Source organism: Bufo bufo, chromosome 5, assembly GCF_905171765.1.
Source record: "Bufo bufo chromosome 5, aBufBuf1.1, whole genome shotgun sequence".
Classification (NCBI taxonomy): Eukaryota; Metazoa; Chordata; class Amphibia; order Anura; family Bufonidae; genus Bufo; species Bufo bufo.
Genome location: NC_053393.1, coordinates 44,394,685 through 44,417,673, shown reverse-complemented (window position 1 = coordinate 44,417,673; position 22,989 = coordinate 44,394,685). Strand labels below are relative to the sequence as shown.

The 22,989-nt window shown below is 45.3% G+C and overlaps 1 protein-coding gene across 3 annotated transcripts in view; it reads left to right on the top strand.

The window, feature by feature from the left end:
• The window catches only part of ZHX2 (zinc fingers and homeoboxes 2), a 45,627-nt gene that overhangs the window by 8,591 nt on the left and 14,047 nt on the right, over positions 1-22,989 (top strand). For 2 of the 3 annotated variants that reach the window (XM_040431862.1, XM_040431864.1), the window contains exon 2: positions 14,812-14,877. The gene's annotated coding sequence lies outside the window, so the exon portion shown is untranslated. Of the gene's footprint in view, positions 1-14,092; positions 14,124-14,811; positions 14,878-22,989 lie in introns of those variants that run through there. The other variant, XM_040431863.1, reaches the window with a different exon arrangement.

The following is a 22,989-nucleotide window of genomic DNA, read 5'->3' as shown; positions in this document are numbered from 1 at the left end:
CTCTTTCAGCACTGTGACACCTGTTCTGTCGCCGTCCTCCTCAGGCTTTTCCTTACGTTAATTTCCGGGGCTCCGGCACTGCAGTGACTTATTAGATTCTGGGCACATTGCAGAGTTGGAGCCGTGGGAAGTTGATGCTGCAGTGTATGTCAGCGAATAGACATTAGGGCAACGGGGAGGCTGGGGGTTTAAAGGGATATTAAAAAGACGCCTGTTTGAAGCTTCTAGAAAGACAGTATGAAACCATTAAACCATTATCTCTACTTACATTGTGCTGTATTTTTTAAAAACTTGGTCATGTTCATACTGATCGCCCGTAGAGCTGCCTTCGCCGAAGGTAACGTCTGTCTGCCACCTGCATAAAAGCAGCTGTCGATGAGATCATTGATCCGGTCGCTATCGGACACGCGCCAAAAATCAATCTATAGACAATGGCATCAGCTGTTTATTGACGGCGCTGGTGTGGAGTGCAGCTGTCTCCTGTGGGGCTTATCGCAGGCCGACCCAGCTGGCGAGCACGTTACACGATCAGGTTCACGTTGGTCAGTCCGGCGAGCGTACGAACGTGTGATTGCTGGTCAGTCTCGAATATTCCTCAACTTTTTGAGATCGCAAGTGTTGTCGTAAGCCCACCGTAGACTATAGTGGATTGTTCGGGATTACATAAAAAAAAAAAAAAACTGCTGAGTCGCAATACCGTATACAACCTGCGGAAAGTAGTTGTGGCGCTGTTCTTATTGAAGACCACAACCCTGTTTTCTAAAGTTTAAAAATTGCCTGTAAGGTTTAGGTTTTAAGATGGTCTCCTACACATTACCCTATATCCGTTTTTGCAGTCTGCAAATCACAGATACACAAAACACGGATACTGGCCCGATAGCCTGCCGCCATTTTTTTTGTTTTTGTTTACTCCTTCCCAAATGTCTGCAAAACGGACAAGAATTGGACATGTTTTTTGCGGTGTTGCGGCCCTGACTTACGGATGCGGCCAGAACAGGAGTGTGCTGTCCACATCTTTTGCGGCCCCGTTAAGGTGAATGGGTACGAATATGATCCGCCAAAAATGTGGATCGGATGCGAGCCGAAACCACGGTTATGTGCATGAGCCATTACTCTGTCCTTACCTATGGGACAAGTCAACTGATTGTGGCGATTCCGGCCATTTTGATTAGCCGTCCTTTAAAAATGTAATGCCAACGTGTAATTCATAGAGCTGGAAAGTTTTGACCAATGTCGGCTACGCATACGAGCGTGTGGTGTGATCGGCCGATCATTTGCCATTTTGCACAAGCTGGTCGATGCTGCTGTGGCCGGCATCAGACCTGGTCGTGAGGGGTAAAGATGTCCATACACTTTAGATGAAACTGGGCTGAGCGCTCTGAAATTTCGTAACATGTACGTGAACCATGAACTCGACAGCAGATGTCGGGCATGTTGTTCCCAGGAGAGATAAGCCGGTGCCAGAGGCCCTCTCCCCATTAAAATAACCCTAAATACTTGGCCAAGCCCAAACAGGTGAAGCAACTATTGGCCTACAGACTGTTAAAGGGAACCTATCAAAAGATATGTACCCCTCCCTCTCCCAAAACGCCATCAGTACCCGCCAATTCTACTCATCTATTCTCTAAAGTAGGACCTCATTATGGTTCCACATGTTGTATGCAAATCTAGGTCCCCGAAGTCCAGGAGGTTGAAATGTGGCCAAACAAAGTCAAGGTCTCTGTGCCCAAATTCCACCTCTTCTGGCTTGATTGAAGTCCCTGAGAACAGGGAGGCATTGTGCACGCGCAAGGATTTGTCCTGGCTGATAATGACGTTCCCTGTCTTCGGGGATGTCAATCAAACCAGGAGGAGCAGGATTTGTTGCATGGAGACCTTGACTTCTTTTGGCCACGTTTCCACCTCCATGACTTTAGGGACCTAATACACATATGGCACGGGGAGGCGTCAAAGTTTTTGTTAGCTGGAGGACTAAATGTTGGGTGTTGGTGGCAGATCGGAAAGAAGGGCCTGGGTTGGATCTTATGGCCTGTGACCAACCTAGGCTCCGGAATGGCTGACTAGAAAGGGAACTCTCGGCCAGAGTTGGCAGGAGGGCTTTACAGTCCTCCTGAGCTAAGAAATAAAAATGAAGATTTTTTTTTTTTTTTTTCATTTATACGCTTTTTATTCCGACTATAAATGGCTTAGAAACGAAATAACTTGATATTTCGGCTAAACGATTCTGTAAATGAGATCTGTGACCTCCGCGTTGTTGTGGTGGACGCGTCTCGAGTCCCTGACACGGCTCAACCTGGTTAAGCTGTTATGTACGGCCGCCGTTCTGTAGAAGGTGTGAATGGAAAGCAGCAGTTGTTATGATTGTGAATAGGTTGATTGTATCAGACGTCTCTATTTATTCTTATGTAAAATGGGGGATCGGCGGAGACGCGATCCTATAATCTGTTAAACAATCTCCCCCGTCACTCGCTGCGAGGGCCTTTATGAAAAAGCAATTTGCACCGTAACATTGGAGAGGAGATGCTGCGCCCGCTGATTGGTCCTTCCGCGGTTTTTGTAAGGCGTTTTGTACCAGAGCGATGATTAGAGGGTAAAGTGAAGGGCCGGGAACGGTGAAATACAAATTATATTAACCCCTTCTCGGGGGAGTGGGGGTGCGGATTCCACCGGAGCTCCCAGGGTAGAACGCTGCTTGTAGGTGGACATCCGAGCAGGTCCTGCCGGTGATGAAAGCTCCTGGAAAACAGGTTACGACTTAAAGGTGTCCTGTTAAAGGGGTTGTACAGGATTGGAAAAACATGGCTGCCTTCTTAGAGCCTTAGAGAATTTTTATTTATTCTGTACACGCCCCTTTAAATTGACTTCTAGGGGATCTTTCTTTTTGATGAACCGTTGCAGAAAGTTATTTTAGGAAGCAGTTTCGTAAACTTGCCCCTATGTGCATTTTGTATGCCGCAACACTGGGGGGGGGGGGGGGCTTGCGGTGGCCACAGACGTGTTTAGCTCTTCTGCTTGGTGGGAGGACTTCCTGTCCTGGAAGAGGTTGAGCGCTCCTTCAAGATATGCTCAGCCTTGCATGTCTCTGCAGCGCCATTAGGGAAAGGTCGACCTGGAGGAAACGAAGGCCCTCGGAGACGTTACTGTCCTGACGCATCTTCTCATGAGGTCCCCTCTCTCAGGGGCATTTCCTCAGCGTGAAATAAAGATACTGTAAAAATTACTAAGGGCTCATGCACATGAGTATGTATTTTGTGGTCCGCAAAACATTCAGGTGACGTCCGTGTGCATTCCATATTTAGCAAAACGGAACAGCTGGCCCCTATTAGAACAGTCCTATCCTTGTCCGTAATGCGGACAATAATAGGACATGTTCTGTCTGTTTGCGGAACAGACATACGGAAACTAAATGCACACGGAGTAACTTCTGTTTTTTGGGGGGTTTTTTGGGCGGACCTAACTAAACAAAAAAAAAACGGATGGACACGGAAAGAAAATACGTTCGTGTGCATGAGCCCTAAATATCTTTTCTATTTATGTGAGCTGATTGTAGCCATGACGGCTTTGTAAATCGACCATCTAATTGGTTAAGGCCCTGTTCACACTGCGGGTATGCTCTTCTGTCACAGCATGCAGCGCTGTTAAGTCAGTGGGGTCTACCATGGCCAAATTGGAGATGTGAACACGGGCCTATGATGGGCGAAACCCCATTAGGTTGGATTCACACGTAGGTTTCTATGGCGTTTTGCAGGAGGCCTAACTAGGAGTCCTCTGTACAGGTTCTTACAGCCACAGCACTCGGACCTCCTGGCATTCATCTGAAGCGGACTTGGATCACTACAGGCTTCCAAGTCCAGTTCAGATGAACCCCCGGAGATCAGATTGTTGAAACCTCCAAATACACCCTAGTCATGGCTGTGTGAAAAATGCTTAAAGGGTTTCTCCAGGCTACGGACATTGATGACTTAGGCCTCTTGCACACAACTGTGTGTGTCCCGTGGCCCTATTGCGGCCTGCATACGGCGGGTCCGCAATACACGGGGCACCGGCCGTGTGCATTCCGCATCACGGATGCGGACCCATTCACTTGAATGGGTCCGGAGATGCGGTCCGGAAGCTCTACGGAGTGCTTTCGTGGGGTTCCGTTCGGAACAGAAAGATCGCGGACTGCAATTAGCGGTTCGCAACACGGGCAGCACACGTTCGTGTGCAAGAGGCCTTATCCTCGGGATAGGACATCAATATCAGATTGGTGGGGTTCCTCCGGCACCCCCGCCGGTCAGCTGTTTCCTTCACCAGTGTCACTCGATGACAAGTCAGAGATTTTAAAGTGCAGTGTCCCTTTAAATCCAGTTTCTATTATAAGGGGTAGCTAGTGGCCTCTCTGGTCGGACGGGTTTGTATGGTAGGTTTCTTCCCCGGAATTCTTGGCCTGGTCCCTGAGCTGCATCTGTGCTGCGAGGACAGCTTCTGCTGAATATAGAACAAGCCTGGCTTTGCTCGTGGTTGTGGGATGTGCCGCTCCCCTGCCAGCGGTGACATCACAAGGTCTCCATGACTCATCGGCTCAGCTTTATTTTTACACACAGACGCAGTTCTGCCTGTTCCGAGGACAGCTGGATGCCAACAAATATGGCCGCCTTTGCCGCTTCCTCTGCTTTTCTTGAGTCCTAAGTGGCAACAGTGGAGCACCTGGGGCCTCGCCGTTACACCTAGAGGCTCCGCTCTCTCTGCCACTGCCGCGCCCTCTGCACTCTGACAGGACCAGGTGTGATGATGTTTCGGCTAGGGCTGCACGACGACATAGGGCACGACTACACTGCTACATGTGTCGCGTGACCACTTTTATAATGATAGTCTATGGTGCTGCGACGCGACAATCGCAGTGCGACACCATAGACTATCATCATAAAAGTCGTCGTGTAGCCCTAGCCTTACACTGCCTGGTCCTGTCAATCAAAGTGCAGAGGGCGTGGCAGCTGCAGAGAGAGCAGAGCCTCTAGGTGTAATGGTAACTCCCCCGTTGCTCCTAGAGGCTCATTTGCATATATTTAAACATCATATTTCTCAGCAATGCGGGAACATATGAACATGGGACCGACACAGATGTCTTCAGCTGCCAAGCGCACATGTAACAGGTCAGCCAGTGTCATAGGTGCAAAACTGCTGACAGATGCCTGCCTAACACCTTCATTGAGAACAAAAGGATTGGGCGTGCTGAAATCTGATAGGTCTGATCCTTCTTTTTTTTTTTTTTCTTCCCTCTCTCTGATGTCTGAGGAACACATGACACGACTCCATACACACGTCTGCCTGTCCTGGTGAAATCAGTTTGTTCTCGTAACAGGATCCCCTCCTCAGCGCTAATCACAGAATACTATTCCTATATATCAGTGGTAACCTCCCCTCCCCCCTACTGCGCATATGTGGCCACTAATGATGCCTTTAGCATCGTCTTTGTCACATGACCATGCGGCTATACTGAAACAGCAGGTGGCGGCACCAGTTTGTCTCCTCGTGCCTCCATCTGATTGTGCGTTTTATGTGACCCTAATGACCGGGAACCCCCCCCCCGTCACCACCACCACCACCAGTAAAATGCACCACTACCTCCGTATTGGCGAAATGTCCTGCTTTTATTTTATAAAAAAAATTTGAAATGAAAAAAATGACACAAAAAAAAAGCCCTTTTTTTTTTTTATTTTTTTTTAGCACAGCAACTAGAAGACGGTGAAATCTCCCCGATGGGATGATCCGTGACCGTTACGCCTCCTGATTATTGCAGTCTCTGGGAATTTTTTTTTTATTCTGTCAGCTAGGCAACTGCTAGGAAACAAAATGGCTGCTGCTTTCGTCAAGCGTCGTGGTCAGGGAGCGGATGCAGCCGAGATTCTTCTTAACCCTTTCACGCCAGAGCTTGACCCGATGAATAGGAAGCCGTTTTTTTTGTTTTTTAAGGCGGTTTTATTGGTTGGGCCTGAGCTGGTGGCAGCGAGACCAGGATTTAATGAGCGCGCCTTCCATGAGGCCCTTCAAAAAAAAAAAGAAAAATCAGTATTTTTCCACAGCCTTAAATGAAACGGCAGCATATGGTCACGCAGCCGTCTCTGGCAGTGAGCGGATTCGTCATGTGGGACCTGACTGGCATTCACGGCATGAAAGCGCAGTTCAATGGTCAAGTGATTTCCTGTGCAGAGCTCCCAGTCTCTCTTTGTCAAGTTTAGTGGTTTGTAGTATCCTGCTCGTTTAGACTTTCTGCTTGTCTTGTCTTTTTTTTTATTTTTATGGCTTTTTGTATTTTTAACGTTAAATGTTTTAAGTTTACACTCGGTTGAAATGTACAGTACGTTCCTAAATGTTACCTTTTTTTTACTTTTTTGTCATCTGAAGCCACTTTTTTTTTTTTTTTACTTTTTACTGGCAAAAAACAGCATCGTAGGTAAATGAAGTCAGGATGTAGTTGGCAATATGTACACATTCACGTTATAGTACTGAAAAAAAGGCTAAATTAGCTTTGTAGTTTTTCAGCATTTCCGCTCATGCAAACGACTATGTATTTTGCGGGCCGCAAAAAAAAAAAAACGGATGACGTCAGTGTTGCATCCGTTTATTTTTTTTGCGGATCCACTGTAACAATACCTGTCCTTGTCTGCAAAACGAACAATAGGACATGTTCTATTTCCGTTATTTTTATTTATTTAATTTATTTATTTTTTTGCGAAGCCCCCCCCCGTTCAAATGACTGGTTCCACGCATGGGCTGACACGGACAAAAAAATACGTTTGTGTGCATTAGCCCTTTGCTTGCTTTTTAAATTTTATTTAAATTTATTTTTAAAAATGTTAACTTTTTTTTTATTATTGATGTGTAAAGAGTCAAATCTACAAAAGATAGAATTTTATAAACATTTTTGCCACAAAATCGTACAAAAAAAAAAATAATTCACTAGACATTTTGCTTCTAGAACGCCGTCTGTCCGAAGTAGCAAGGGCTCGGCTACACAACGACATTTGTCGCATGGTAAAAAGGCTACAGCTACACGGCGACATGTCGCGTGACTCTTTGTAATCCTAGTCAATGGTGTCGCAATGCGACATGCTACGGTAACTTGACGGTTGCAAAAAAGATCCGATTTGGATGGATTCGGCGCCATTGACTATCATTACAAAAAATGTCTGTTTATAGGGAAGCTGGCAGGCAGCGAATATCACCGCCTTTAGGGCTTGTTCACACGGTGGGTTTTCTGCCCAGAGACCGGACAGAATCCGCCTCCCATTTCTGAGTAGGAATCTGAGCTGACATTCATAGGGCCACAGTATTTATAAATTTCTTCTTTGAATTCGAAACCAAGTCAAGAAAGGACATGTCCCTTCATGGCGCGGTTTCCGTACACAAACTACCTGGAAAGCTGAGGGTGGCCGCTCGCCCTGTTGGATGGCGCTAATACCACAGGCATCCGAAGCGGCAGCGAATTATCTTTCGGACAACAGCTCTGTCTCCGACTCCCTCCCAGTTCCTCGGCTGAAGAAAGCCGCAACCAGACGCTTCTGGCACCGGCTTATCTTCCAGGAGAACAAAAAGATCTGGTGAAAATATCGATCCATCATCTGTCAGGAGCTGATGAGTATGGGGGCCATTAGGCCTTCTTCACTCACAGCTTTTTTTTTCTTTTCTTTTTTTTTTAACAAGCATTTTTTCCTTGTGTTTTCAGATGTTATAGAGCATCTTGTGTGAAAACCGGCTGTTCTGTCACCGCATTACGGAGGCAGACCCATTCACTTCAATGGGTCCGCAATCCGGAAGGTCTGTGCGGAAAGGAGGCACGGGACCCCACGGAAGCACTACGGAGCGCTTCTGTGGGGTTTCTGTCCAGGCCACTACTCTTTTGCAATGCGGATCACGGACCCCATTCAAGCCCGCAATATGGGCCCAGACGGTGCATGAGCCCTTACATTTACTCTCCCTTTATACCACCTAATAGTTGGCCTACGTAGCAACACAATAAAAAAAAATACCTGACCACTTCATCAAGGTTGTGTTTTTTGTTTTCTAGATTGTCGCTTTTTATTTTTTATCCACTACCCAAGCCAGAAGACGTGCTAGTCATTGCGCAGAGTCTCGTTCTCAGACCCGCGTTATTAGCCGCCTTCATGGTGGGAAGCCGGTCCTGACTCTAAATTAAAGGCTGATTGCGGGAAGAGCTGCAGTTTCTTCAGCCGTGAGCGTCCGTGCAGGATTCGCTGTTTGGTCCAACTGATATTTGAGCTGGGTAAATAATGCGCCATGATGTGAGATACACAACAGGAGGTCAAGTGTCACTGCGTGTTTTTTTTTTTTGTCTGATTTTTTTTTTTTTTACAGTTGTTTCCTTTAATCCAGCATCTGATCATCTGGAAAGTCATAAAAATTCCTGAACCTGAAGCAGAAACAAATGAGAGAACTTATTAGGAATTTCCTCCAATTTTTTTTTTTTTTTAAATACATTGGTATTTTTGCAATTTTTTTTTTTCTATAGTAAATATGGAAAAGGCCACAAGGTGTATTGATTTTTGGTGTTTTTGGGTTTAAAAATAAAATTAAAACCTTAAACGTCATTAGAAACGTGTTTGAGAAGGGTTTTATAGTAAAATGTTCTGTCGACCGTCCTTCCAGAGAGTGCTCTACCATTTATGGACTTTCCTCTGACCATCCAGTAATCCAGAATCTTTGATAATTCAGTACCTGCCTCTGCCCACTGACGCCAGCTTATCACTCTGCCGGTCATCGGTGACCTCCAGAACAGAGGGGCGAGTACTGCCCCCGCTTTCTGCTCCTTCTCTGCTCTCCGCTTTGTGCCACTTCAGATGATGGACGGAGACAGACTGGTTGCTATGAAATGTTCTGCTTGACAACCCCATAGAAAAGTTTGGTTGCCAACAGTCCTGAAGTTGAAGGGAGTATCTTTCATTTTCAGAGACCATCCCGGTAAATTCAGGCTGTCCCGCCTCAACAAAAGGGTGGGGCTGCTGTAAGCTCCGCCCATAAGTGGCGGATCCTGTGTGGGTTTGACTGTTCCCAGGGGCGGGGCTTAAATGCAACGTTGCGAATTGTGGAAAAGACTATAGTTGTACGTGCTGTATCCCTAGCAACTACTCTGTCCGTTGGTCTTGTTGAATTATTATATATTTTTTTTAAATATGTAAATCTTGGAAAACTGGTGGCTTTGTTGCAGAAATATCTGCAACGGACTCTTGTACCTGGATGGGGCGTGCAGAAATCCATGCACATGCTACAGAAACAATCCCATTCAGACGTTAGTCATGGAAGTTTCTGCAACGAATCTGCCGCATGTGAATTTACCCCTACTGCTACGTTTCGCGAATGGGAGCGGGGAATTGTCAGCCATGTTACTTGGACATCTGATAAATGCTTTTCAAATTTCCATGCCGCCGAAAATGAATTTTTCCGAGGCTGCATCCTCTGCGGCGTGATTTTAGAGGGTAAAAACAAAAAAAATGTTAACTTTGGGGGCTCCAGCTGTTGTGAAACTACAACTCCCAGCGTGTTCCATTCCCGCCTATGGGAGTTCCAAGTTAGTGTACATGTTGGGAGATGTAGTTTCACAACAGCTGGAGTGTCAGAGGTTGCTGACCTCTGACTTAAGCCTCTTGCACACAAAGGATTTTTTTTTCCGTTCCGTTTTTGCGGATTCCGTATGCGGAATCATTCATTTCAATGGTTCCGCAAGTACGTTTCCGTTTCGCTGAAAGATAGAACTTGTCCTATTATTGCCGCAAATAACAATCCGTAGCTCCATTCAAGTCAATGGTTCCGCGAAAAAAAAAAACAGAATGCATCTGTATGGCCTCTTTCACACGGGCGTGTCCGGATGCGTCCCGATGCATTGCGGCAAACCCGCGCAAGTAGGAACGCAATTGCAGTCAGTTTTGACTGCAATTGCGTTCCGATGTTCAGTTTTTATCGCACGGGTGCAATGTGTTTTGCACGGGCGTGATAAAAAACCGACTGTGGTACCCAGACCCGAACTTCTTTACAGAAGTTCAGGTTTGGGTTAGGTGTTCTGTAGATTGTATTATTTCCCCTTATAACATGGTTATAAGGGAAAATAATAGCATTCTGAATACAGAATGCATAGTACAATAGGGCTGGAGGGGTTAAAAAAAAAATAATAATAATTTAACTCACCTGAACACACTTGTTCGCGCAGCCGGCATCTCTTCTGTCTTCATCTGTGAGCAATAGGACCTTTGATGTCACTGCGTTCATCACATGGTCCATCACATGATCCATCACCATGGTGATTGACCATGTGATGAACGCAGTGACGTCATCAAAGGTCCTATTGCTCACAGATAAAGACAGAAGAGATGCCGGCTGCGCGAACAAGTGGATTAAGGTGAGTTCAATTTATTTATTTTTTTTTAACCCCTCCAGCCCTATTGTACTATGCATTCTGTATTCAGAATGCTATTATTTTCCCTTATAACCATGTTATAAGGGGAAATAATAATGATCGGGTCTCCATCCTGATCGTCACCTAGCAACCGTGCGTGAAAATCGCACCGCATCCGCACTTGCTTGCGAATGCTTGCTATTTTCACGCAACCCCATTCATTTCTATGGGGCCTGCGTTGCATGAAAAACGCACAAAGAGGAGCATGCTGCGATTTTCACACAACGCACAAGTGATGCGTGAAAATCACCGCTCGTGTGCACAGCCCCATAGAAATGAATGGGTCAGGATTCAGTGCGGGTGCAATGCGTTCACCTCGCGCATCGCATCCGCGCGGAATACTCACCCGTGTGAAAGGGGCCTATGTCTTCCATATCCGTTCCGCTTTTGCGGAACCATCTATTGAAAAGGTTATGCCCAGCCCAATTTTTAATGTACTTACTGTTTAAACATTATTGTATGCTTCAGTTTGCGATCTGCAAAAAACGGATCACAAATGGAATGGCAAAACTGAACGGAAGCGGAACGAAAACGGAAACCCTACAGAAACAAAACAGAAAAAACGATCCGTTTAAAACGGACCGCAAAACCATACGGTCGTGTGCAAGAGGCTTTAGAGAAATAATTACTTTGAAGTGGGGGAAGGAGGACATTAGGGCCTTGTTTTCTTTTTAAAGGGTGTTGACTCCTTGTTGACATGGATTGGGGGGAGGGGGGGTCTGGGAGAGCAGGTTTTTTTTTAAGATGTTTTGAGTGTGAGTGTTATTGGATGGATTCTCCTTTGACGTCAGTAGGGGTTTAGAAAATGAGCCTCTTCAGTCGCCTTTATGATGCTAAGGAGTCATGTGGCTAATTAGCACATCACAAGCTGGACAAATGGCTGAATGTGGTTGGGGGGGGGGGGGGTGTTATGTAGGTCTGACCGTGTTATATTGAACTGTTCAGACATTACTGTCATCCAATATCAGGAAGAAGTGTTCTACAAGGGCCTGTATTAACCTGTAAAGTTTGGTCAGATGGCTAATTGGAAACTGGCCTTAGATAAGTTGAGGCCTCCAGCATCAGTTTCTTCTCGGACCTCCGATATGGTATACCTAGTTGTGCAGCGCACTCCCTGGCATCTATGGTTTGTTCTCCCCAGGTGGGAAAAATCAAACAACCTAAAAAGAATTACTGTACTTGGGCTATGTTCACATTTATAATGGAAGCTACGATGTCATTCTGATACTGTTGTATGACTGATACTCTCTACGGACCTCATTTACTTACAGCACATTTGGCTCTTTTGCTGCTCCGTTGTGGCGCCTGGCGTCTTAGTCTACTTTCACACTGGCGTTTTGGCTTTCCGTTTGTGAGATCCGTTCAGGGCTCTCACACGCGGTCCAAAATGGATCAGTTTTGCCCTAATGCATTCTGAATGGAAAAGGATCCGCTCAGAACGCATCAGTTTGCCTCCGATCAGTCTCCATTCCGCTTTGGAGCTTGCAGCGTTTTGGTGCCCGTCTGACGAAACTGAGCCAAACGGATCCGTTCTGACACACAATGTAAGTCAATGGGGACACAATCTGGCACAATAGAAAACGGATCCGTCCTCCATTGACTTTCAATGGTGTTCAAGACGGATCCGTCTTGGCTATGTTAAAGATAACACAAACGGATCCAAACGCGAGAGTGAAAGCCTTATCTGGAAGAAAAGTGACGCCTGTCTAATATAAATGAGGAAAAAAAAAACTCCACTTCGTCACAAAGAGTAAGGGTGCATTTTGTCCACGGGGGTCAAACGCTGGTGATATCTATTGTATGAGGGATACAGTCGTCGTTTCCGCATGTGGGTTGCCGCTGTTCACACTTGCTTTAGTTCCTTACAGTCAAGCTTCTGTTGCTTTTTGATCAGAAAAGTGTAGGATACCCACAGCACCATCTATTGAATAGTGGCTAGGTTTGGTATTGCAGCTCGGTCCCATTCGCTTGAGGCCATGTGACCGAGGAACGTGATATCACTGGGCGAGGCTAAGCTGTGAAAAGCCGCAGTGCTAGTGCAAGTCAGATACTGATGACCTATCCAGAGAATAGGTTATCAGTATAAAAGTCTCTAAAAACCCCTTTAAGGCTACTTTCACACCTGCGTTCGGGTGTCCGCTCGTGAGCTCCGTTTGAAGGGGCTCACAAGTGGCCCCGAATGCATCCGTCCAGCCCTAATGCATTCTGAGTGGACGCGGATCCGCTCAGAATGCATCAGTCTGGCGGCGTTCAGCCTCCGCTCCGCTCAGCGAGCGGACACCTGAACGCTGCTTGCAGCGTTCGGGTGTCCGCCTGGCCGTGCAGAGGCAAGCAGATCCATCCAGACTTACAATGTAAGTCAATGGGGACGGATCCGCTTGAAGATGACACTATATGGCTCAATCTTCAAACGGATCCGTCCCCGTTGACTTTCAATGTTAAGTCTGGACGGATCCGCTCAGGCTACTTTCAGACTTAGAAATTTTTTCAAACTATAATGCAGACGGATCCGTTCTGAACGGATACAAACGTCTGCATTATAGGAGCGGATCCGTCTGAGACCCGCTCTGAACGGCAGTGTGAAAGTAATGGATCAGGCAGGATTCTTTCAGGTATCTTACACACTTTTCTGATAAACTAAAACCATGGAGTGCTCCAAAGGATTGGTCATCATTTCAAAGTGTCGGAAAACCCCTTTGAGGACTAGTTTTGGTATTTGAAGGGGGTTTTTCGGCCTTACACCCCTATTTATTCTGACCCTGGACCATGATTTGTTTAAAACAAGAAACCCTCATCTGCTCCCTGCCGAGATGTTCAGCAAATTTTTATATATATATTTTTTTTATCTTTCCTTCGACATAGCCATACGAGGATATGTTTTATGAAGGGCGACATATATTTTTAATGATGCCATTTTTGGAGTACCTGTATTGTAAAACCCTTTTACATTCATCTTATTTTTTTTTTTTTTTAAATACACATTTACGCCATTGTTTTTAGGTTTTGTTAGCACAGTAAAAATGACATCATAACTTATCCGCCGATCTGTACGGTTATGGAGATATCCACTTTCTATGGTTTTTGTTCTGTTTTACAACTTTGAAAAAAGAAAAAGCAATCTAGCTGAACAGGATGGATAGGAATAGACCCTTCACAGGTTAACCGGCTCTGTAAGGTGTGTCACTGGCGGGCAGCAAATTCATGCGGGATTTCCTGTGTTTTTTTGTTTCTTTTTTTCTTCGAATGTGTGCAAAAATACTCGTCCGCTAAGGAAAAGATTGTGTTTTGGGGGTTTCTAGGGTAAATTTAGGTATTCTACAACAAAAAAAAGCGCCTTGTGGCGGTATATTGGCAGTAATGGCGCATTAAGTTGAGAACTTACCAGCCACATCTTTGTTTTGGCCTTGTGGAACCCGTCTGAGGTGTGTGTGATTCCCAGCTCTTATATTCACATAGTCGCCGTCCTAAACCGCGCAGTCATGGTTGACACGTAGGAGAATCGTAGTCGCCGATAATACATTTAGTGGATAAAGTGGAACTTCTGGGGTATGTTTGTGGGGGGGGGGGGGTTGTTGTTATTGTCCAGGATTTGAAAAACATGGCTGCTTTCTTCGAGGAATAGTATTACATGGCGTCTCTCCATACTGCAGTACCGCACACAGCCTCTGGACAGGTGAGGCGCTGTTTGTGTAAGAAAGCAGTCATTTGATAGTCCCTTTTTAAAGGGGTTTTTCAGGAGTGGAATATTGATGACCTATCTTTAGGATAGGTCATCAATATTTGATCGGTGGCTGTCCGACTCCTGGCGCCTCCGCTGATCTGCTACTTGTGTAAGAAATACTCTAATACTTTTACAGTCCCTTTTTTTTTAAAGAAGTTTTCCAGGAGTCAAATATTGATGACCAGTCATCTATACCTGATTGGTGGGGGGTCCGACTCCAGGCACCCCTTGTTGATCAGCCATTTGGTGAGCGCCTCAGCCTCTTCTTAGGCCAGTGACGACATGTTCGTCAGTCACGTGGCTTAGGCGCAAATCACTTGCTTTCAAGTGAATGGACTTGGGCTGCAATACCAAGTACAGCCATTATACTATAATTGGCGCTGTGATGAGGCCGCAGCAGCGGGGCCTGATCGGTGGCGGACCCATCCCCCTATATTGATGACTGACTTACCCTGAGGATATATATGGTAATATACTGAACGCGGCAAAGAGAACCATGTATATAGTGGGGACTAATGTCTGTGGACCCCGTGACCCTCCGTGGGTGATCCGAGGATTCCCCTGGAGGACTATTAATCCGGAGTTCCGGATGTCATCTAATGTTAGCGGAATGTTTGTAACCATTTATTCTTCATTTCAGGTCGGGCTGTAGAATGTGGCTGGACGTGTCTGAGAAAAGAAGCCCCTCGTAACCAAGGTGTCCGTGGTATGTAGCCCTCTGTTCTTAGTTTTTTGGATTTTACCTAATGATTGGAATTTAAGGAGATGTCCCCCATTTGCCAGTTTCCCTCCTGATTATAAACCGCCGCGGTCACCGCTCTCCATGAGAGCACATCGCTCCAGTCTGATGTCAGCCAGCTTTGATGATGTCATGGAAGTTTCCAGGCAGCGTGACTCAGAAGCAGTGACTGGCAGGATGCAGGGGAGATGTCTCATCCCTGCACCTGACTACATGAGCAGCTTCTCCGCATGTTCAGCGCCATTGTCTTGTTGTTTAGAGGTTTTTATGATCGTACAAGTCTGACTAAACCGCGTGACATCAACTGGAGCGAAAAGGATATGGGAATCTGCGGGGGGCCTCTACCGGCCGACTCCAGATTATTTGTGCAAACAGATTTAGATGTTTTTTTATTGAAGTGGAAATGTAAAAAAATAGTGTTTTTCTTATTTTACTTTATTTTATTATTGACTTTTTATTTTACCATATTCACACATTGTTTTCCTTGATGTTTTTCTTGTCACTTTATTTTATTACGATTTTTTTAGCCATATCCACACAGTGTTTTCTTTTGGTGTTTTTCTTATTTTACTTTATTACAAACTTTTTTTTTTTTTTTCATCTTATCCACACAGTGTTTTTTTGGTGTTTTTCATATTTTACTTTATTGTATTACCAACTTTTTTTTAAACCATTCCACATGGAGTTTTCCGTAAGTCCCATAGACTACAATGGAAAGAGGCGCGCAATTGGATATCCACTTGTGTCTGATATTGCAAATCTGCTTTATTGAGTTGCAATACAACTCCCAACCTGTGGACAGGAGTGGTGCTGTTTCGGAATGGAAGCTGCCATGTTTTTCTAATCCTGGACAATCCCTTTAATATCTAGTTAGAATACCCCTTTAAAAGGCTTTTTCGGTAGTAGGATATTGATGACCTATCCTCTGGATAGGTCACCAATATCAGATTGGTGGGAGTTCAACTCCCAGCACCCCTGCCAATCGGCTGTTTTAACACGCTGCGGCCTCTTCCTAGGTCATTGACCTTACATTCATCAGTCACGTGACCAAGGCACGGCTCAGTCCTGGACTGCAGTACCAGGCACGGCCACTATACAGTGTGTGGCGCTGTGCTAGCACAATAGCCTGTTCGAATACATGATTGACAGGAGCGATGGGTGTCGGACCCCCACCGATTAGATATTGAGGACCTATCCTGAGGATAGGCCATCAATTTTCTACTCCCCTTTAAGATAAAATGGTCATGGCCAATTTCTTGTAATTAATACTTTTTTATTTTGCTTTTTCATCAGATTTGTGAAGTGGAAAACAGTATTTATAGATGTACAGTAGATGTGTGTTTGTGTTAAATTCCTTTAATCCAGAATGTCCCATAACCCGACACTTGTACGTTCTTGAATATCCTCTGCCCTTTTTATATTCTTTCCTGTCTGATAATCCAGACTATCTGCTAATCTGCCCCCCTACCATATGTGTGCACATAGCATTTCTTTTCACATTGCTGGCTTCCGTCAGGGCCTTGATGAGTGTCCTGCTGGTGTCTCAGCGCTAGGGTCCCCTGGGCGCTGCAGCGGATGTACTGCGGGCGTTCCCCTGACGCCGGTATGGTCCGATCACTGTCGTGCGCGTCTGACAGGAGTAGATGGGAACATCCTCCAGACTGGACTGGGGGCAGATTATATCCGTCACTGCTCTCTGGACCTGTCAGGACCTATAAAACGCTCCTCAAGTCACCGGCTTAGGCCGTGGCCTACTTTCTCAGCTTCATTCTGCTTCATTAAGTATTGCAGTTGCTGCAGAAGAGCGCGGCGCTCCGGCTATAATTACTTCGGTGTACACCGCCCCGGTATATGTGTGCAGAGGGGCTGTGCTGGCGCGCTGTGGCTTTCTTGCTTTGACATATGGAAGGTGTTCCTGTGGTTTCCTGATGTGGGCTCAGACCAGATGAAATGTCACTCTGCGTCCTCTCCCTGCCGTGTCCATTGGTGTCATCTAAGCCTGTGACCAGACCACAGCGCCAGGTGCTGATCCATCTGCAGCGTTTACTGTCATCTTCCAAGCGGTCGCAGACTTCTTGAGGTTTTGACATTTTGCGAATATGTGCAGAGCAGGAATTCACATTTCACAAGCAGAATTTTTGTATCTGCTGTTGAGCAAGAGATCCGTTTCTTATTAATCATGTGACACCCCCCCCCCCCATGCTGTTTTCCGTGAAGGAGCACACCCCCATACGGTTTTGTGTAGTAGCACAGCCCCCTATGCAGTTTTGTGGGGTGGCGCCCTCCCCCATGCTGTTTTGGGATGGTGGCGCGCCCCCCCACTATACTGTTTGCTGGGTAATCATAGCCTACTTTTGTGTAACCATTTCATTCGGGGCATTTTTCTTGAGAATCTTATACAATTTTATGTCCGTTTTTCCTTTTCTATGAACATCCTCCCGCTAGAAAGTCCCATTGAAGGAATTTTACTCTACTGTTTATTTCCAGCCGCTTATGGGTAACAGCTAAAATGGGTGCTGTTATGGTTGAATTGTCACCCAGCTGTGATGACAATAAACATAGGGAAAAATTTGCGTGTGAGCCCTAGCCTTAAACCCCATCAGGACCCTGCCATTTTTCACCTTAAGGACCAGGCCATTTTTAGCAAATCTGACATGTCACTTTATGTGGTAATAACTTTAAAACGCTTTTACATATCCAGGCCATTCTGAGATGGTTTTCTCATCACATATTGTACTTCAAAACAGTGGTAAAATGGAGTCAAAAAAATTCATTTTTATTTATAAAAAAAATACCAAATTTACCCCAAAAAATTGAAAAATTAGCAAATTTCCAAATTTCAATTTCTCTACTTTTATAATAGTAATACCTCCAAAAACAGTTGTTACTTTACATTCCCCATATGTCTACGTCATGTTTTGGATCATTTTGAAAATTACATTTTATTTTTTGGGGACGTTAGAAGGTTTAGAAGAAAATCTAAAAAATTTTAAGAACATTTCCAAACCCTCATTTTTTCATGACCAGTTCAGTTAGGAAGTCACTTTCTGGGGCTTACATAATAGAAACCACCCATAAATCACCCCATTTTAGAAACTACTCCCCTCAAGCTATTCAAAACTGATTTTACAAACTTTGTTAACTCTTTAGGTGCCCCACGAGAATTAAATGAAAATGGGAATGAAATTTCAAAATTTCACTTCTTTTTTTTTAGCAGATATTAAATTTGAATCCATTTTTTCTGGAACACATCAAGGGGTAACAGCCAAACAAAACTCAAAATCTATTACCCTGAATCTGGAGTTTACAGAAACGCCCCATGTGTGCTCAGCATGCTTTAGAGTGGAAGGAGCACCATATGGCTTTTGGAGAGCGGATTTAGCTGGAATGGTAATTGGGAGCTATGTCGCATATAAAGACACCCTGAGGTCACCCTAGAGTGGAAACCCCCAAAAAGTGACCCCATTCCGGAAACTACACCCCTCAAGGAATATTTCAAGGTGTCTAGTGAGCACTTTGACCCATCAGGCGTCCTACAGAATTAGGAAAGGCTTGGCTGTGAAAATGAAAAATTTAAATTTTTTGCAGAAAAAGTTGCTTTACACCCCACATTTTACACTTTCACAAGGGGTAACAGGACAAAATGCACCCCACATTTTGTTCCCCATTTCCCTCCAAATATACCAACACTCCATATGTGCTCAAAGAATGATGTATGGATGCCTGCCAGGGCTCTAGAGAGCTAAATATAGATTTTGCTGACCTGAATTGGCAGACATGGATTTTAGCTGCCATGTCGCATTAAATAAATTCCTGAGGTCCCCAGAAATGAAAAACCCCAAGAAGGGACCCCATTTCGGAAAGAGCACCCCCGTATGAACATTTCAAGTGGTGGAAAGGGTACTTTTTAGCAAATGGGTGTCTCACAGGAGGCAGAAATACTTGAGAGAAGCATTTCAAAGCACACATTTGTAAAAATGAAAAATTACTAGCAGACCCCAATTTTTCACTTTCACAAGGGGTTAAAGGAGAAAATGCACCCCAGTATATGTTCCCCATTTTGCGAACACCCCATATGTGCTTGTAGCCTGCTGTATGGGCGCACAGCAGGCCTCTAGAGGCAAAGTGCAAGATATGGTTTTTGCAGGCCTGAATAAACAGACATGGATTTTAGGTGCCATGTCGCATTTAAAAAAATTTACTGAGGTCTCCAGAAATGAAAAACCCCAAGAAGTGACCCCATTTCGGAAAGAGCACCTCCGTACGAACATTTTAAGTGGTGGAAAGGGTACTTTTTAGCAAGCAGGTGTGTCACACAAAAGAATATGTAGTGGTTGTTGTAAAGTGGATATGCAAGCGAGGTGAACTAAATCAGATATAAAGTGGAAATATTACAGGGAGCATAAAGGATGAAATTCATTTAATATTCCATAGAAGAATGGTAGATTCTGAAACAATCCTGCATGCAGAGGCCAGGTTTTTCAGGGCAGGTTTCGCAGTGGTAAATGGTGTCTTTCCTTATCTCCCTTTTGGAACACACCCTGCATCTTTTTTGGGTCCTTCCCTTCCTTGCTGTCTGGGGGACTTGACCTGGAAAATATTGCCCTGGTACAAGTACTGGGACCCTCCCCGGCCTGGGTTTGATAAATTAGGACCTTGATAACCACCTCTTGAAACTGAAGGAAAGTTCCTCTGTGGCCTGAAGATTGAAATAGCATGTACATATTGTACACTATCTGTACAATGTGTACGGCCAGCTTTTTGTACCACACTTTTGTTTTTCGTGTGGCACTGTAGGGCTTCATAAGTTGATCTGCAAGATCCACCCTTCTCATGTGCCTGCTGTTATCAAGGATGCAAACTGGTTTGGGGACCGTGGTAGTGGTACCTCGTATGGCGGCAGGGGAGCTGGCGTTAGTGTGAATGGTGGTCAGTACAAGGACGTCCCTCTTGTCCTGCTTTCGCCCATTATTAGTGGTTGCCCTACCAGGGATCTAGGGAGGCCTCTCTGATTTTTGTGCACTGTCCCGCAAGCCACAGTACCCCTGGCAGTTAGGGACCTGAATAGAAGTATGCTGGTATAATAGTTATCCACATAGAGGTGGTAACCCTTATCCAGCAGTGGTTGCAGTAACTCCCGCACGATCTTCCCACTAACTCCTAGGATGTGGGAGAACTCAGGGGGTTCTATCCTGGAATCTTTCCCTTCGTAAATGCGGAACTTGTGGGTGTACCCAGAGATACTCTCACAGAGTTTGTATATCTTTACGCCATACCTTGCCCGTTTGCTAGGCAGGTATTGGCGGAATCTAATCCTCCCTTTAAACAATAATAGGGACTCCTCTACACTGACATTTTTCTCTGGGTTGTACACCTCAGCAAACTTGGTGCTGAAGTGGTCAATGACAGGCCTAACCTTGAACAGACGGTCAAATGTCGGGTCATTTTGGGGTGGGCACTGTGCATTGTCGTTGTAGTGTAGGAATCTTTGGATTAATTCAAATCGCTTCCGGGTCATGGTCTGACTGTAAATTGGAGTCTGGTAGAAAATGTCCGAACTCCAATATTGCCTAACATTTGGCTTCTACACTGTGTGCAGAATTATTAGGCAAATGAGTATTTTGACCACATCATCCTCTTTATGCATGTTGTCTTACTCCAAGCTGTATAGGCTCGAAAGCCTACTACCAATTAAGCATATTAGGTGATGTGCATCTCTGTAATGAGAAGGGGTGTGGTCTAATGACATCAACACCCTATATTAGGTGTGCATAATTATTAGGCAACTTCCTTTCCTTTGGCAAAATGGGTCAAAAGAAGGACTTGACAGGCTCAGAAAAGTCAAAAATAGTGAGATATCTTGCAGAGGGATGCAGCACTCTTAAAATTGCAAAGCTTCTGAAGCGTGATCATCGAACAATCAAGCGTTTCATTCAAAATAGTCAACGGTCGCAAGAAGCGTGTGGAAAAACCAAGGCGCAAAATAACTGCCCATGAACTGAGAAAAGTCAAGCGTGCAGCTGCCAAGATGCCACTTGCCACCAGTTTGGCCATATTTCAGAGCTGCAACATCACTGGAGTGCCCAAAAGCACAAGGTGTGCAATACTCAGAGACATGGCCAAGGTAAGAAAGGCTGAAAGACGACCACCACTGAACAAGACACACAAGCTGAAACGTCAAGACTGGGCCAAGAAATATCTCAAGACTGATTTTTCTAAGGTTTTATGGACTGATGAAATGAGAGTGAGTCTTGATGGGCCAGATGGATGGGCCCGTGGCTAAATTGGTAAAGGGCAGAGAGCTCCAGTCCGACTCAGACGCCAGCAAGGTGGAGGTGGAGTACTGGTTTGGGCTGGTATCATCAAAGATGAGCTTGTGGGGCCTTTTCGGGTTGAGGATGGAGTCAAGCTCAACTCCCAGTCCTACTGCCAGTTTCTGGAAAACACCTTCTTCAAGCAGTGGTACAGGAAGAAGTCTGCATCCTTCAAGAAAAACATGATTTTCATGCAGGACAATGCTCCATCACACGCGTCCAAGTACTCCACAGCGTGGCTGGCAAGAAAGGGTATAAAAGAAGAAAATCTAATGACATGGCCTCCTTGTTCACCTGATCTGAACCCCATTGAGAACCTGTGGTCCATCATCAAATGTGAGATTTACAAGGAGGGAAAACAGTACACCTCTCTGAACAGTGTCTGGGAGGCTGTGGTTGCTGCTGCACGCAATGTTGATGGTGAACAGATCAAAACACTGACAGAATCCATGGATGGCAGGCTTTTGAGTGTCCTTGCAAAGAAAGGTGTCTATATTGGTCACTGATTTATTTTTGTTTTGTTTTTGAATGTCAGAAATGTATATTTGTGAATGTTGAGATGTTATATTGGTTTCACTGGTAAAAATAAATAATTGAAATGGGTATATATTTGTTTTTTGTTAAGTTGCCTAATAATTATGCACAGTAATAGTCACCTGCACACACAGATATCCCATTAAAATAGCTAAAACTAAAAACAAACTAAAAACTACTTCCAAAAATATTCAGCTTTGATCTTAATGAGTTTTTTGGGTTCATTGAGAACATGGTTGTTGTTCAATAATAAAATGAATCCTCAAAAATACAACTTGCCTAATAATTCTGCACTCCCTGTATATTAAGCCCATATGCAGCACAAGTCCCCAAAACTTAATTATCTCTGCTGCATCTACTGGGGTCCAACCTCTAGGGGTCTAGCGTATGGCGAAGTAGACTTCTGATCATTGAATTGTTGGGCGTACACATTGGTTTGGGCCACAATTTAAATTTACAAAAACTTCAGAGAAGAAGATTTTGAGAGAATCTAGCTCAGTGAAGTCCGCACAATCTATCAGAATTCCTGAGTTGCCCACAAACTCAGGAATTTGGGTCTGATAGTCGTCAGGGGGTGGGGGGCTGCCTCCGCTGCTACCCTGGGGCGTCTTCTAGAGGGTCCCTCATCAGCTGATGATGATGATGATGATGGTAGTAGTAGTAGTAGTAGTAGTACCAGTAGTAGTAGTAGTAGTACCAGTACCCTGATGTCCCCTGCCTCACCTTGGATGTGACCAGTTCAGGACCGGCCACTGTCCCCTGACCACCTCCCGCCCTGCAGCTTCTGACAACTTCCTGCGCTGCGATAGGCCGGTCTCATTGATCGGCCAATCACACAGCTTGGAGCTACAGGGGGGCGGAGCCGACCGGTAAGAGCAGCCATGGTGCCGCGATTCCACCCCGATTTTCCCCCAGAGCCCCGCAGACCTCATGAAGTACATGTACGTCATGGGTCTTTAAGGGGTTGTCCGGGTCTTAAAGGGGTTGAGCTGAACCCGGACATATCCCCATTTTCACCCGACCAGTCCCCCTGACTTGAGCATCGGAGTCGTTCATGCTCTGATGCTCTCCTTTGCCCTGTGCTAAATCGCGCAGGGCAAAGGCATTTTGTGATGAACTGGGCTCTCCTGTAAAACAGCTAGGGCAGCGCTAAAGTCCGCCCATCAGAGCCGGTGACGTCACCAGGCTCGCTGCTGGGCAGAAGCCTCCGCCCGGCAGGGTGGTATTGTAA